Below are 18,270 nucleotides of genomic sequence, written 5' to 3' on the forward strand. Positions count from 1 at the left end.
TTGATATTTGGCAAAACTAATACAATTTTGTAAAGTTTAAAAATAAAATAAAAAAAAATAAAACAAACAAACAAACAAAAAAAGATGGACTGGTTGGGTCTCCCTGAAGACCAAGGGACTCTCAAGAGTCTTCTCCAACACCACAGTTCAAAAGCATCAATTCTTCGGTGCTCAGCATTTTTTATAGTCCAACTCTTACATCCATACATGACTACTGGAAAAACCATAGCCTTGACTAGATGGATCTTTGTTAGCAAAGTAACGTCTCTGCTTTCTTAATATGCTGTCTAGGTTGGTCATAACTTTTCTCCCTAGGAGTAAGCATCTTTTAATTTCATGGCTGCTCAGGTTGGTAGAATTTAGTTCCTGTAATTGTGGGACTTAGATTTGTGTTTTCTTGCTGGTTGTCAGCCAACAGCTTTCTCGTCTCTTTAAATAGAGAAGATCACCTGCATTCCTCTTTAGCTTTTCCATCTTCAAATCAACAAGAGTTATGTTTCCCTCCTCACAATTCTAATCCCTCTGATTTCTTCTGCCACATAGCCTCTACTTCGAGTGGGAGAAATTCTCATCTTCAGGAACTCATATGATCAAATTCAGACCCAGATACCTGAGAATAATCTTTCCATTGTAAAGTCTATAACCTTAAATATATCTGCAAAGATCCTTTTGCCATGTAATATACAATATGCATAGGTTTCAGGGATTAGTGTGTGCACATCCTTGGGAGGTCATATTGCCTACCACCCCAGTTTGACTACTCTGTTTTTGTACACCCGGGGCAGATTCTTATTGATGTATGGCAAAACCAATACAATATTGTAAAGTAATTAGCCTCCAATTAAAATAAATAAATTTAAATTAAAAAAATAGAACAGCTTATTGCATACTACCAATCCCTTTATCTTCTAGTTTTTTCACAAGGAATTATGATAATTTACTTATATGATTTACTTGTTTATCATTTGTTAATATATGATATACAAAATCCTAAAATATATTGCTTCATTCACCACTGTATTTTCCTAGTACATGCTAAAGTTATTTAGCATATATTAGGCATTCAAGTATTTATTGGATGAAAAGATTAAATAATAATTATTTGAGAATATAGAAAAAAAGTAAATCTTCTATAGTAATTTATTTCAAATTTAGTATAACACATTAACAAAATTTGACAAAGTTCAAACAAGAAAAATATAGAAGAATGAAAACTTGGATAGCAAACTGCTGCTGTTAATATCCTTGGAGAGAAAAGTAAAATTGGTGGAGGACATGAAGAAAAAAAATTATGCTTAATTCTGAATAATTACTTATTCTTTAGAATTTTACTATAAAGATACATTTAGTTAATAGTTAATTAAAATGAATGAAGACAGACTGTCTCTTCAAAATTAAAAAGCAAACTAAAGTCAAGTTCTGCTGCTGCCGCTAAGCCGCTTCAGTCGTGTCGGACTCTGCGCGACCGCATAGACGGCAGCCCACCAGGCTCCCCTGTCCCTGGGATTCTCCAGGCAAGAACACTGGAGTGGGTTGCCATTTCCTTCTCCGATGCATGAAAGTGAAAAGTGAAAGTGAAGTCACTCAGTTGTGTCCGACTCTTCGCAACCCCATGGACTGCAGCCTACCAGGCTCCTCCATCCATGGGATTTTCCAGGCAAGAGTACTGGAGTGGGGTGCCATTGCCTTCTCTGAAAGCAAAGTTCTAGCTATAGTCACATTAATAGAAATGAAAATTCTTACAAGAATCAGTGGGACCTTAACAAGATGGTTTTAATAATTAACCTGAAAAAGTAAAGATGAAAAAATGACCAGAGAATATCATAATCAGAAGTATAAAAGGAGTAGTAATAAAGATATTATATTCAATAGTACAGGTTTTATAAAAGTTTGGTACTGGCACATGGATAGATAAATAGAACTGAATATAAACTCCAGAAATAGCACAAAATATGTTTGGGAAATTAATATATGATATAATATTCATATAAGGATTTTTCACTTCACAAAGTAACATTTGGATACTTTTAATATTAATAGTTTGAAAAACAGATGATTAAATCTGAATCCATATCTTACTCCTCATACTCAAATAGATTTTAAGGAGACAGTAGAATTTAATTTAAAAATAAAAACTACAAGATTGTGAGAACAACCATAGGTGAATAATTTTATGATCTTAAATTAGATAAGGTCTTTCTAAGAAAGACATAAATCTTAGAACCAAAATGGAAAGCAATTGATAAGTTTAATTGTAGAAAAATGTTAAATTTGTACACAACAAAACTTCAGTTTCATTAATAAGGCTAAAATGTGATTTTAAACATATGATAAAAACTATACATATGCACATGAGTATGCATCTGAGATATATATGTAAATTATAAATATGTGCTGCTGCTGCTACGTTGATTCAGTCATGTCTGACTCTGTGCGACCCCATAGACAGCAGCCCACTAGACTCCTCTGTCCCTGGGATTCTCCAGGCAAGAACACTGGAGTGGGTTGCCATTTCCTTCTCCAATGCAGGAAAGTGAAAGTGAAGTCGCTCAGTCGTGTCCGACTCTTCGCAACCCCACGGGCTGCAGCCCACCAGGCTCCTCCGTCCATGGGATTTTCCAGGCAAGAGTATTGGAGTGGGGTGCCATTGCCTTCTCCATAAATATGTGACAAAAGACTAAATTTTCTTAATATATAATCTTTTTTGAATGACCAAGACTCAGATACAGAAAAGATCAAAGCAGATGAGCAAAATGAGTCAACTGACACATAATCAAAGTGCAAATGTGAACATTTCTGATAGCACTTTTCACCAATGAGACCAATAAAATGTTAAGAAATATTAATATACAAAATTCTCATGCACTCTGAGACTATGATATGTAAAATCATTTTGAAAGGCTCTTTGACATCTATCTTCTTATTTAGCTATCATCTATCTGTATATATATAGAAGATAGAGAATCCAAAATGATACAAAAATACATATGAGAACATACACATTTTAATGAGCATACCTTTTGATCCATATCAGCTCTATTTTTGAATATGTGTAATAAACTCACCCAAAGATTGTCAAAGATGTATAAGTAGATTGATATCCAGAGAAGGCAATGGCAACCCACTTCAGTACTCTTGCCTGGAAAATCCCATGGACAGAGGAGCCTGGTAGGCTGCAGTCCATGGGGTCGCGAAGAGTCGGACATGACTGAGCGACTTCACTTTCACTTTTCACTTTCATGCATTGGAGAAGGAAATGGCAACCCGCTCCAGTGTTCTTGCCTGGAGAATCCCAGGGATGGCGGAGCCTGGTGGGCTGCTGTCTATGGAGTCGCACAGAGTCTGAAACGACTGAAGTGACTTAGCAGCAGCAGCAGCAACAGATTGATATCACTCTGTGTGTGTGTGTGTGTGTGTGTGTGTGTGTGTTAGTCACTCAGTCATGTCCAAATCTTTGCAAACGCATGAACTGTAGCTAGCCTGGCTCCTCTGTCCGTGGAATTCTCTAGGAAAGAACACTGGAGAGAGTTGCCATTCCCTTCTCCAGGAGATTGTCCCAACACAGGGATCGAACCTAGGTTTCCCACATTGCAGGCAGATACTTTCACCATCTGAGCCCCCAGGGAAGCCCTGATATCACTGTACTCTGTAAACATATAAACTGAAAAAAGTACATTTTAATACAGTGTTTTTAAATAAATTAATGCATTTTCATATGATGTTGCACTCTGCAAATATTATAAAGAATGAAGTAATAAGAAATATTTGAATTGGTGGCATGCTTTTCTACTGTAAAATTCCTCTTTATATTGAATAAATATCTTGAGGAAAACACTTTGATACTATACAAATATCTTGATTCTCCTCGAAGAGAGAAACCTATTTACTAACTAGAGTACATTATTTTTATACATTCTTATTGTCTTTAGCCTTGCAATGTAGTGTACAGTCTAAATGATGTTCTCCAAAGTTAATTACATGAATTCAGTTCTTCCCAGTCCCTTTTAGTGTAATTATCTTAGTGATCTGTAAGACTACTCTGTTATAGCGGTATCCCATTTTAGGCTCAAGAAATACAGTAAACTTACAGTTTGTCTAGCTTATTTCTTTTGCATATTTGGGAGAGATACTTTTCCCAGCTCTCTACTTTCCCAGGTGAAATCTAGAAGTTCCAATCTGCATTACTTTAAAAGTGAAGTTTATAGATGAAGAAAACTCAAATAACTAAATCTTGAACAATCTCCAATTCATGAATACATTTCTAAGCATGTCTAACACAATTATCAAACTGAATTTTCAGGAGGAGATGCAATTCTAAGTATACTGCATGGATGCCCTTGGTTCCCTATAGTGAGACCCTGGTTTGCAAGTTTCCACAAATTGATTTAAGAGATAATCAGCCACATTTCAAATGCCATTCTTTGCTGGCTTTATTGCCCTGTGGGCTCTCAATGATTCCCAAAACATAGTTGTGCCTACATCAGCCTTGGTAATTACCCAAGCTTTTTTGAGTTAAAAGAAAGAAAACGGTAATTGAATGAATATAGTTCTCTTTTGCCCTACGGTGAACTTAGTTTTCTTTGTAAGCGTCTTTACCGTTCATTCTAAAGCTGCATTCAACATCTTAACTAATGTGGAACTTTAGGGAAGAATTTCTAAGATGTTTGGAGAATCAAAGCAAGTGACTCTAAATCAGGTTTCACTGAGTTCATTTTAACTGTAATTTACAGATGTGCTCAGATTTCCAAAATATATAGTTGTATATTATGTAAGGACACATTTATTTCTGTTTTTAGGTTTAACCGGCACTCATAAAATATACATTATACTATTCTATGATTCGAACAATTTGAAACACTTGACAACTGCTGAATAAACATGGTAATTCATTAAAATATGGGGGAAGTTTTCTCTTTGGCGGTATGAATAGCTTTTCTTTTACTTCTGCACAGAATGCTAATGTAGAAAGCCTGTGATCAAAGTGTACTGGAGATGCACTTTTAGGACAGGGAGTCACTCCACATTGGTGTTACTGCTTGATTCTTTTGTTCAGTGAAAATGCCACTTGCAGCAGAAGTACACACAGAGAGGGAGAAAGTGACAATTCTGAACAAGGAAATCAAAAAATGTTGAGTTGCTTACTGATATTCTGGTGAACATGAAAAGTTTCCTTTGCAGTATGGCCTCTACTATAACATCTTTTTTCTTCTGTGGGCAAAGTGGCTGTTGGACAGCTACAGCCTCTTTCTAGATGGCAGGAATGTTCCTAGAAGTTGACAAACAGTCCACATAATGTGACTTGTACTCTTATTACTGAAGACAGGCTGAAAATGCATTGCTTGCTCTGATTCTCAGTGTTGCAAGCTGTTGCTAATGAGGTAGGTTTTTTTTGTTTGTTTTTAAACAACGAAGACTCTAGACATCCTATGACAAGCACACAAATGTGGTTATTTTTTCAGGTGTGGATCTAGATAATTCAATCAGACTTGCCTGTAACAATCTACAATTGTAAATGGATTTATTCTGCATGTGTACTTCACTTACGCTAAACTTTATTACTAAATGCTTTCAGAACCATTTAACTCTTATTTTGTCCTACTTAAAATGAGAACAGTATATTTAAATTAAAAATTAGTCTACCTCCTTAATATCTCAGTCTGATACTTCTTCTGTAACACAACTCTTACATGGATATATATTTAACATTAAAAAATCATGTTTTCAAATAGAATTTAATAAGTAGAGAGATATAATAACAGAAATATTGGCTTAAGTCCAAAAAATGCAATGTGATCTTCGTTCTGTAAAACCACATGTACCTTTACTTATATTATAAAATGTTAATTGCTGAAACCTAGTAAAGCATCCAGAAATAGACCCAAACATGGATGGTCAGTTATTTTATACAAGTGATAAAAAATTATTCAGTGGAGAAAGGATAGTTTTCTCAACAAAACATGTTGGATCAATTGGACATCTTCATACCAAAAATAAATTATTAAAATAAAAAAACCTTAACTTCACACCAAAGTGGATCCACTTCACAGCAAAGTGGATCCCAGACTTTTGTAAAACTTAAAACTACAAAACTCATGAAAAGAAAAAAAAACAGGAGAGAATTTTTATGACTTAGGGTTGATTAAAAAGCACAAATATAAAAGTAAATATAAAAGATAGTTAAATTAAACCTCAGCAAAATTAAAGCCACTGTTCTTAGAAAGACATTGTTTAAAAAATAAAAAGACAAGTCACAGAACAAATATTGCAAAACAAGAATATACAAAGAACTCTCAAATATCAATATAAAAAAACAAAAACTGAATAAAACATAGGCATAAGATTTTGAAAGAACCTTCATCAAAGAAGATACGTGCAAAATAGAAAAGGTCTTATGAAAGCATGCTGTTGTTATAATCATTAAAGAAATAAAGTTGAAATACAATAAAATACTACAATTTATCTATGAGAAGGGCCCAAATTAAAAGAAAACAGAACCTTTCTATACAAAATGATGGCAAGGATGCAGAGCAACTAGAAAGCTCATATCTTGCTGATGGGAATGCAAAATGCTATCAGTCACCCAGTAATAATTCAGTCACTCAGTCATGTGTGACTCTGAGACCCCATGAACTGCAGCATGCCAGGCCTGTCCATCACCAACTCCTGGAGTTTACTCAAACTCATTTCCATTGAGTAGGTGATGCCATCTAACCATTTCATCCTCTGTTGGCCCATTCTCCTCCTGCCTTCAATCTTTCCCAACATCAGGGTCTTTTCAAATGAGTCAGGTCTTTGCATCAGGTGGCCAAAATATTGGAGTTTCAGCTTCAATATCAGTCTTTCCAATGAACAATCAGGACTGATTTCCTCTAGGATGGACTGGTTGGATCGTCTTGCAGTCCAAGGGCCTCTCAAGAGTCTTCTCCAACACCACAGTTCAAAAGCATCAATTCTTTGGCACTCAGCTTTCTTTATAGTCTAACTCTCACATTCATACATTACTACTGGAAAAACCATAGCCTTGACTAGACGGACCTTTGATGACAAAGTAATGTCTCTGCTTTTTAATATGCTGTCTAGGTTGGTGAGAACTTTCCTTCCAAGGAGTAAGCGTCTTTTAACTTCATGGCTGCAATCACCATCTGTATTGATTTTGGACCCCCAAAAAATAAAATCAGCCATTGTTTTCACTGTTTCCCCATCTATTTGCCATGAAGTAATGGGACCAGATGCCATGATCTTAGTTTTCTGAATGTTGAGCTTGAAGCCAACTTTTTTACTCTCCTCTTTCACTTTCATCAAGAGGCTCTTTAGTTCTTCTTTACTTTCTGCCATAAGGGTGGTGTCATCTGTATATCTGAGGTTATTGATATTTCTCCCAGAAATCTGGATTCCAGCTTGTGCTTCCTCCAGCCCAGCATTTTTCATGATGTACTCTGCATAGAAGTTAAATAAACAGGATGACAATATACAGCCTTGACGTACTCCTTTTCCTATTTGGAGCCAGTCTGTTGTTTCATGTCCAGTTCTAACTGTTGCTTCCTGACCTGCATATAGGTTTCTCAAGAGCCATGTCAGGTGGTCTGATCTTCCCATCTCTTTCAGAATTTTCCACAGTTTGTTGTGATTCACACAGTCAAAGGCTTTGGCATAGTCAATAAAGCAAAAATAGATGTTTTTCTGGAACTTTCTTGCTTTTTCGATGATCCAGCGGATGTTGGCAATTTGATGTCTGGTTCCTCTGCCTTTTCTAAAACCAGCTTGAACATCTGGAAGTTCACGTATTGCTGAAGCCTGGCTTGGAGAATTTTGAGCATTACTTTACTAGTGTGTGAGATGAGTGCAATTGTGAGCATAGTATGAGCATTTTTTGGTATTGCCTTTCTTTGGGATTGGAATGAAAACTGACCTTTTCCAGTCCTGTGGCCACTGCTGAGTATTCCAAATTTGCTGACATATTGAGTGGAGCACTTTCACAGCATCATCTTTTAGGATTTTAAATAGCTTAACTCGAATTTTATCACCTCTGTTAGCTTTGTTTGTAGTGATGCTTTCTAAGGCCCACTTGACTTTACATTTCCGGATGCCTGGTTCTAGGTGGGTGATCACACCATTGTGATTATCTGGTTCATGAAGATCTTTTTTGTATAGTTCTGCTGTGTATTCTTGCCACCTGTTCTTAATATCATCTGCTTCTGTTAGGTCCATACCATTTCTGTCCTTTATCAAGCCCAGCTTTGCATGAAATGTTTCCTTGGTATCTCTAATTTTCTTGAAGATATCTCTAGTCTTTCCTATTCTATTGTTTTCCTCTATTTCTTTGCACTGATCGCTGAGGAAGGCTTTCTTATCTCTCCTTGCTATTCTTTGGAATGCTGCATTCAGATGCTTATATCTTTCCTTTTCTCCTTTACTTTTCACTTCTCTTCTTTTCACAGCTATTTGTAAGGCCTCCCCAGACAGCCATTTTCCTTTTTTACATTTCTTTTTCTTGGGGATGCTCTTGATCCCTGTCTCCTGTACAACATCACAAACCTCTGTCCATAGTTCATCAGTCACTCTGTCTATCAGACCTGATCAATGTTATAGTCACTTTGAAACAGAAACAAATATCCACACAAAAATTTACATATGGATATTCTTTGAGACTTTGTTCCTGATTGCAAAAAATGGGAAATAAAGCAATGTTCTTTGACTAGTAAACAGATAAATATACTGTAGTACACCCATACTACAAATTTTTATTCAGTTATAACAAATCCAAGCTACTGATTCTCACAGAAACATGGATTCCTTTCAAAAACATTATGCACAATAAAATAAGTCAGCCCTAAAAGGCAGCATACTTTATGGTTCTGTTTATCTGGCATTCTGGAAAAAACAAATCTATAGTGACAATCAGATCAGTGGTTGGCAGCGCCTCTGGGAGAGGGATAAAAGTGACCATGAATGGATGTCAGGAAACTTTGGAGTGATTAAAATACTTTATATCTTGAGCAGTGGTATTTCCATGACTTACAAATTGTCAAACTTCATAGTAAAAAAGGATCTGAAACAAACGAATTTTATTGTGTGGATATTTTACCTCAACAACCAAGTATTATTATTATTTGTTTATTGGTAATAGAGTTTTCTTCTCTTTGCTGTTTTATAATTTCAAATTTTAAAATATTGCAGAATTTCAATACTGAAAATGTATATTTTCTTTCTCAGCATTGTAAATCAATTTGATTGGAGGAAGAGGCTAAAGTAGGCTTCCCAGTACTGGCTGCTTCTCTAATACATCTTCTATAGAAGATCACAAGTGAAAATTTTCTTTGGAAGAATTGAGAACTTTTATTTTAAGCAACTGAATAGAGATACTGAAACACAGCAAAGAAGGCTCTGCTAAGGCTTGTCATAGCCATAAGAAATCTCTTATCAGCTCCTCATATAAATTAATAGCTATATTCCCTTGGATTTTTAAGATAGGCTAAACAGCTGTATTCACTCAGGTTGTAGTATAAAGGGTTATGGTTACCATTCTGTTAATGTAGCAGTATGTAGTTATAGAGAATCAAAAATTCTCTCAAGAGAAATAGGCTTAGTAATCATTAAAGAGGCATTCTACTTTTTCTTGCTGTAGTACAATGTCAGGAGTCTCAGATTGTTATGAACATAGAGGTCATTTAAGCAACAGTGATAGTTAAAGCCAACTTGATGTAATAATACACAATGTGGAAAACAAGATAGTCTGTAGAAAATAGCCTTCTAAAAATTTTGACATTAAAAATATTAAACACAGTGCAATTTAAACAAAACACTTCCAATTGAACATAGCCACCGGGATGCCTTTTGATTTTTAGATTGGGCATCACAACCAAAATCACAGTAATTGCTTTTTTAGTTTTTAATGGACGAGTTGCTCAGAAAATAAACTGCATTATCTGAATAGAGATTGTGTTTCCTTTTAACTTTTTAAATAAAATTTATATAAATATTTCAGTTAAAAATAATCCATTAATAAAAAATGAAATACCATTGAAACTCAGAAAATATTTTGAATTGAACACAAATATTAAAATTTTGGATGTAGCTAGAGCAGTTCTTAAAAGAAAAATCTATGTCTTCTAGTGCTTATAATAACAAAGATGAAAAATCTTTAAACAAAAACTTAAGATTACATCTTAAGAAACTAACATAACAGAAGTAAACTAAAAGTAAGCAGAAGGAAATAATAAAGATTAAAACAGAAATTATTGAAACAAAAACAAGAAAAAAAAGTCAATCCAAAAGTTGATTCTTAAAAGATAAACAAAAATTGACAAACTGTAGCTAGACTGATCAATTTGTAAAAGAGAGAAACCACAGATTACCAAACTCAGTAATGAAAGAGGAAGGCATTATTCCTGAGCTACAGAAGTTAAAAGAATTACTGGAGAATATTCCTACAAATTCATGCCAACCAATTAGGAAATGCTGATGAAATGGGCAAATTTCTAGATACAATTGCTGAACTGACTCAAGAGAAAATGAAAACTCCGAATAAATCTATAACTAGTTAAATGATACCATTTTTGATGAAAATTTTCCTTGCCAGAAAAACTAAAAAGTTCAGACCCAGAGAAATTATCTTATGAAATCTGTAATTTATTTAAAGAATATGTGTTTCAAGTATTTCATAAATATAAGGAAATAGAGATAGCAACACTTTTCACACTTGTCATTTGACCTATATTCTAAGAGGCCAATAATACTATAATACCAAATGAAATGTATATAAAGAAAATAAAGTTGCATGGTATGACCAAGATGGCAATGTAGGAAGATCCTGAGCTTACCTCCTCCCATGTATACGCTAAAATTACAAATATTTACAGAACAACTATCAATGAGAATAACCCAAAGACTAGCAGAAAAGTGTTTTCACAACTAAATATACAAAAAAGGGAACACAATATTATGGATAAGAGGAGAAGAGGTGCAGTATAGTCAAGATCCATACCCCCTGGTTAGGGGATCCACAAATGGAAAGATGATCACAATTGCAAAAATGCTCCCCAAGGAGTGAGAGTTCTGAACCCCATATTAGGCTTCCCAGCCCAGAGGTCCTTCACAGAGAAGGAAAGTTCCCAGAGTTTCTGGCTATGAAGATCAGTTGGTCTTATATAAGGAAGATCCAGAAGACTGAAAGAAACAGAGACTCCACTCCTAAAGGACTTAAAGAAAACCTCACATGCTCCAAGACCCACAGAGATCCACAGACACCTGATACAAAGAACTGACTCATTAGAAAAGACCTGTTTCTGGGAAAGACTGAAGCCAGGAGGAGAAGGGGGCAACAGTGGTTGGATGCCATCACTGACTTGATGGACATGAGTTAGCAAGCTCCAGGAGTTGCTGATGGACAGGGAAGCCTGGCATGCTGCAGTCCATGGGGTCGCAAAGAGTTGGACATGACTGGGCAACTGAACTGGGACACTTGCTGATTTTGGAAAGCCTCCAGGAAAGGCAGGAAACAATCTGGAATTGCCTTGGAAACAAGACTCTGGCAGCAGCCATTTCTGGGAGTTCATTTCACCATGAGGACACTGGTGCTGGCAAGCAAAATTTTGGAATCCATATAGGTTATTACTGCCCGGGGCTTATCTTCCTACCAACAAGTTGGCACCAGAACTAGACACCCCAGGCTGAGCAGACACCCATATGGTTACTCAGCTTATGGAAAGTAGTGGCCTTAGGAATCTCCAAACCCTGTAGGTAGCCACCTGGAGATTCAACCCTGCCTATAATGAATACCGGGAATCCCAGACAATGCATCCAGTCACCCCAGGATCCAGTACAGGCCACCAAGGGGTGGAACTATCTCAAGGACCCCCAGGCTGCATGGCAAGACACCACAGAACATTGGCCCAACCACCAGCAGACCTGTGGTCTCTGCACAAAACAGGACCTAGAAGCCAATTGGGCTGGATTTGTGCAGTGTGTCAGTACAGCCTCAATATGTATGAAATGAAACTTTGAGAAAAATCTTAATGGTAGTAACATCAGCAAGATAGCAGACTGGGAAGCCCTGCACCTCTTCTCACCTACAAACATACCATTTCAGCAAAAATTCATAGATATATCTCATTTGGGAAAATTCCAGAAACTAACTGAAAGGCTCTTGCACTCCAGAAGAATATGAAACCAGACTCATCATCAAAGCCAGTAGGGAGATCTGGAGAAACCTCTCACCAGAGTCCCTGCCCCAGACACAGCACCATATGATCAGCAAAATACTTCCTAGCTCCTATCTTCACTGAGGGGAGGCAAGGGTTGGGTATACATATCCAGTGTCTCGACTTTTCTGATGGGTACCTTAGAGGACTGGCTTCTGTCTTGCCAATCCTGGAGCTTTGTTGAACCCAGTACAGCCTAGCCACAGTCTTCTCCCAGGGAGGGAAATGCTTGGACTGTTAAATACCATAGATCCTCACCCTTCTTAGCACAGTAAAGAAAATGAAAAGTCCAAATTCTCAGCTTACCTCTATGGTGGGAAAGAGTTGATCCATGTATCTAGAACTCCAAATTCTCCAGAGATCCTTGAACAGATTTTGCCATTCTTGAAGCTCTAATGGGTGCAGCATAGTCTAGGAACCTAAAGAAGAAAAGAAATAGTGACTTGGGTTGGTAGACACCATAGATTCTGCCACAGCCCCCTATTGCTGGCATAGAGCATGTATATGAAAATTCTCAGCTCTTAGCTTCCCCCAGTGGAAAAAACTTGATCCAGGCATAATGCACCCTAATTTCTCTGGGGCTGTCCAAAGAACTGGTATCTAACTTGCCAGTCTAGGAGCTTTGATGGGTATAGCATAGTTTAGTCATCTGAGGAAGAGCACAGGTGATGGTTTAGACTGGCATGGTTTAGACTAGACATGGCATAGCTCCTTTCCACCTAAAATCATACAGAATGAGTGGAAGAAACCACAACTTCCTGCTTATTCTTGGGGAAGAAAAAGTTGGTAGAGATCCCCAGAATCTTGAGTCAGGCTGATTGGTGGGGGTATTCAGCTGTACAAGGCCAGTTTATAAAAATGGGACTGGTGCCTTTGTCTAATGTATACACAGTTTGTGTAGGTGACTGAGATTAAGTTGTTATCAGCTTAAATAAACAATTATAACTAAGAGATATTTTATATAAGCTTCAAGGTTATCACAAAAGAAAAATAAAAGAAGAAAGGAATCAAAGCATATCAATACAAAACATTAACAAAATACAAAGGAAGACAGATAAAAAAGAAAATATACAAAAGACCAAAAAATTATCATAAACAACTAACAAAATCCAATAGTAAATCCTTCCCTTATTTAACTTTTATGCAGAGTACATCATGTGAAATGCCTGGCTGGATCAATCACAAGCTGGAATCAAGATTTCTGGGAGAAATATCAACATTCTCAGATATGCAGATGATACCACTCTGATGGCAGAAAGTGAATAGGAACTAAAGAACTCTTGATGACGGTGAAAGAGCAGAGAAAGAGCTGGCTTAAAACTCAACATTCAAAAAACTAAGATCATGGTATCTGGTCCCATCAAATGTGGAAAAAGTAAAACAGTGGTAGATTTTGTTTTTGTGAGCTCCAAAACCACTGTGAACAGTGACTGCTACCATGAAATGAAAAGACTCATGCTTCTTGGAAGAAAAGCTATGACAAACCTAGATAGCATATTAAAAAGCATAGACATCACCATACTGACAAAGGTCCATATAGTCAAAGCTATGGTTTTGCCAGTACTCATGTACAGATGTGGGAGTTCGACCATATAGAAGGCTGAGTGCTGAAGAATTGATGCTTTCTAACTGTGGTGCTGGAGAAGACTACTGAGTGTCTCTTGGGCAGCAAGGACACTAAACCAGTCAATTCTAAAGGAAATCAACCCTGAATATTCATTGGAAGGATTGATGCTGAAGCTGAAGATCCAATTCTTTGGCCACCTGATGTGAAGATCTGACTCACTGGAAAAGACTCTGATGCTGGGAAAGATTGAGGGCAAGAGAAGAAGAGGGGTGACAGAGGATGAGATGGTTGGATGGCATAATTTACTCAATGGATATGAGTTTGAGTAACCTCCAGGAGATACTGAAGGATGGGAAAGCCTGGTGTGCTGCAGTCCATGGCATCACAAAGAGTTGAACACAACTGAGTAACTGAACAACTCTGCACAGAAGTTAAATAATCAGGGTGACAATATACAGGCTTGACATACTCCTTTCCCAATTTTGAACCAGTCCATTGTTTCATGCCCAGTTCTAACTATTACTTCTTGTCCTGCATACAGGTTTCTCAGGAGACATGTAGGTGGTCTGATATTCCCATCTCTTTAAGAATTTTCCACAGTTTGTTGTGATCTACACAGTCAAAGGCTTTGGCATAGTCAATGAAGCAGAAGTAAATGATTTTTGTAATTTCCTTGCTTTTTCTATGTTCTCGCAGATGTTGGCAATTTGATCTCTGGTTCCTCTGCCTTTTCTAAATCCAGTTTGAATATCTTGAAGTTCTCAGTTCATGTACTGCTAAAGCCCAGCTTGAAGGATTTTGAGTATCACCTTGCTAGTATGTGAAATGACTGTAACTGTACAGTAGTTTGAACATTCTTTGGCATAGACACACCACTATATATAAAATAGATAATTAACAAAAGCCTATTGTACAGCACAAGAAACTATACTCAGTACTTTATAATTACCTATAAGAGAAAAGAATCTGAAAAAATAACTATGTATATACAACAACTGAACCACTTTACTGTATACCTGAAACTATATACAACATTGTAAATCAACTGTACTTCAATTTAAAGAATAAATGAAAATTAAAATGGATAAATCAATAAAAGAACTTGGATAGAGGGAAAAAAATCTACCTTGGATTATACTTTATACTGCTTAATCTTGGATTAGATATCAGAAGGATCCCAGGAAGTATTTCTTGAATCAGTTAATAAGAAAATTCAGAATTATAAACCAGCAGACATGAGAGCTACTTCAATAAAACAAACTAACAAATGAACAAAAAAACAAGTATGGCACTGGCATACAAACATATAGACCAGTTGAACAGAATAGATAATCCAGAACTAAATTCATATATATATGGAAAACTGATCTTCAAAAAGGGTATCAAGAATACAGGAAAGAGAAAGGATAGTATCTTTAACAAATAATGACAGAAAGACTATATACTCCCATGAAAAATAACATTTGAACCCCTATTTTACATCATGTACAGAAATCAGTTCAAACTGAACTGGTGATCCAAACCTAAAGCTTTAGAAGAAAACATAAGGGAAAATAACCTTGATATTGGACTTGGTGATATGCTCCATGAATATGCCACCAAAAGCACAGCCAAAATGTGGAAAGAACTTGATGCTTATCAACTGATGAATGGATAAAATATGGTATGTGTGTGTACATACATATATATACACACATACATACATAAATACAATATAATACTACCCAGTATTCAAAAAGATGGAAGTTCTGCAGTATGGCACAACCACGGATGAACCTTGAAGACATTATGATAAATGAAATAAGTCATCACAGAAAGGAAAATACTACCTGATTCAACATTTAAGAGTATTTAAAACAGTCAAAATCATAGAAGCAGAGTGGAATGGTAGTTTCTAGGGACTAGGAGGAGGGGTATATGGGTAGACAGTAGTCAACAGACAGAAAGTTTCCGGTAAGTAAGATGAATAAACTCTAGAAATCTGCTGTACAACATTGCAGTTATATTCAGCAATTATAGATTGCAAAGTGAAAAAAAATTACTTTGAGAATAGGTCTTCTGTTAAAAGTTCTTAGAACAAAATAATAAAATTAGGGGGAAAAAAACCCTAAAAATAGTGGCATCAAACTCTGACCACCTGACATATACACTGCCTATGGAATAGCAGATGTGCCAAAAGAAGTTGCTAATTCCATCATCTGGATAGTGTTCTAGACAAATTGAAAAATCTAAAGGTTTCCCTTTGTCTAAGTCACTGTTCTCCCATTGATATTTTGAACACAGAACTATTATAACTTTATTCAGGTCTGTGCGTGCATGCATGCTAAGTCACTTCAATCATGTCCGACTCTTTGCAACCCTGTGGGCTGTAGCCCATCAGGCTCCTCTGTCCATGGGGATTCTCCAAGCAAGAATACTGGAGTAGGTTGCCATGCCTTTCTCCAGGGGATCTTCCCTCAACCCAGGGATCAAACCTACATTTCTTATGTCTCCTGATTGGCAGGACTGTTCTTTATCACTAGTGCCACTCATGTCCTTCTAAAAAGGTATCCATGAACCAGCCATATCATAGGGTTATATCTACAGATCATTAAGTTTGATTTTCAGTATTTTCACAATCGAAAACTGGTCTTTTCTTACAAGCCACCAAATGAACTGATTTTTATATTATTTCAGTTTGTGAATAAACTATCAGTTGGAGAAGAATTTGATCTAAGTAAATATTAATAAAGTAGCCATAATGATGCAAGTGAGATTCATCCATAGGATCTTGCTTATGGATGATATTTATCTCTCTTGGACTCAATTATACATGGGGGATTTTTCTGGGAGACATTGGTCCATTTCATTCTATTGGATTCCTCATGACATGGAGCATAGCTTCCCTGAACACAGACCTATAAATTTTTTTAACCCACTACTTCCCTCTATCCAAAGTCTAAGTCCTAGATCTTTTCTTTCTTTTAACATCTTTGTTTTAATTAGGAATTCTATAATTCATTAAGGTTTACAGAAAGCAATTATAATAACTTTTAATTATATACAAATGAATTGAGATATAGAAGGAATTGTACTGCACATTCTTAAGACTTTCAGTTGCTAAGAGTTGAGGTTTAGGGTTCTGGGAAGTTAGAAATCCCTAGAAATAGAAGTATTTAGAATGATGTTAATGTGTTATTACTATGATACCTGCTGCTGCTGCTGAGTCGCTTCAGTTGTGTCGGACTCTGCGCGACCCGCAGCCCACCAGGCTCCCCCGTCCCTGGGATTCTCCAGGCAAGAACACCGGAGTGGGTTGCCATTTCCTTCTGCAGTGCACGAAAGTGAAAAGAGAAAGTGAAGCCGCTCAGTCGTATCGGATTCTCCGCGACCCCACAGACTGCAGCCCACCAGGCTCCTCCGTCCACCGGATCTTCCAGGCAAGAGTACTGGAGTGGGTCGCCATTGCCTTCTCCACTATGATACCTGGATGGTTTTAAATCTGCCAGACACAAGTATGTTAGTATAATCCATTAACTAACTTTTACTAGAATTTATGCTTTGTTATTTGGAAGGCTAGCCCTTAAACAATTCCCCCAACACTCTACATCAGGCATGAGAGAACTGTATTTTAGCATAGTGTTGTTTTTTTGTTGTTTTTGTTTTTTCTTAAGGTGATTTATACTACTGGATTGCTGGTAAACTTTTGGGCCTCAGAGATCATCAGAACTCAGAACGTTAGCTCTATTTCTTCCAATCTGCTGACCTAGAGTGAGTTATTCAGTCTCTTAGACACATGTGACCTCAGCTTCATAACAGGTTGGGGTAAACGTATCTCTCACGTGCATTCTGAGGTGTAGATAAGATAGCACAGTGACTGACAGGTGAAGAGTGATGGTAGAAGCTGGTTAAACTGTAGTTTCACACATTCATCGGACAATTTGTTGTACCTTATTGAATATCCATAATAGATCATGAGATATTCAATAAATATAAATTGATTTTGAATTAAGGGATATATTTGATAGTTCCTGAATGGAATTTTAAAGACTAAGAATAATATGCTCAGCAAAATATCTTGTTATGGCATATATAGATCAAATGAAGAGTGGATAAGTCACTAAAATCTTTCAGATTCCAAACCCATTCCTAATGCTAGGAGCCTGAACTTTCTGTATCAGTTTCTTGCATTTGAGAATGCACAGTGGTTAAGAGCATGGGCTCTGAAATCATACTTCATGGAATTAAGTCTCTGCCTTGTCCCTTCCTAGCTCTTTGACCTTGGGCAATTTACTGTATTTCAGAGTTCTCACTTGTAGGTTAGTGATGTAATAAAGCTATCTCATCATGTTGATCTGAGGATTAAATACATCAATTCATGAAAAGCCTGGTACATTTTAAGCATCTAATAATTAACTGTTTTTGCTTTTATTGCATAAACTTATTTAGGCTTCTCTTCACTTAGGTAGGCACAGATCAAGACACTAAGAAGCATGATTTTAACTTCCTAAAAAATATTTTAGT

At 36.5% G+C, this 18,270-nt stretch overlaps 1 long non-coding RNA gene across 1 annotated transcript; it reads right to left on the reverse strand.

The window, feature by feature from the left end:
* Nucleotides 1-8,459: 8,459 nt before the first annotated feature.
* Nucleotides 8,460-17,017, reverse strand: LOC123328036. Its single transcript, XR_006542760.2, has 3 exons — nucleotides 16,957-17,017; nucleotides 12,507-12,619; nucleotides 8,460-9,049 (listed from the first exon to the last, which is right to left on the reverse strand). It is a non-coding gene; the product is annotated as an uncharacterized LOC123328036 (long non-coding RNA).
* Between the last annotated feature and the right edge of the window lie 1,253 nt (nucleotides 17,018-18,270).

The sequence above is a fragment of the Bubalus bubalis genome, chromosome 11 (genome assembly GCF_019923935.1).
Source record: "Bubalus bubalis isolate 160015118507 breed Murrah chromosome 11, NDDB_SH_1, whole genome shotgun sequence".
NCBI classification, from domain to species: domain Eukaryota; kingdom Metazoa; phylum Chordata; class Mammalia; order Artiodactyla; family Bovidae; genus Bubalus; species Bubalus bubalis.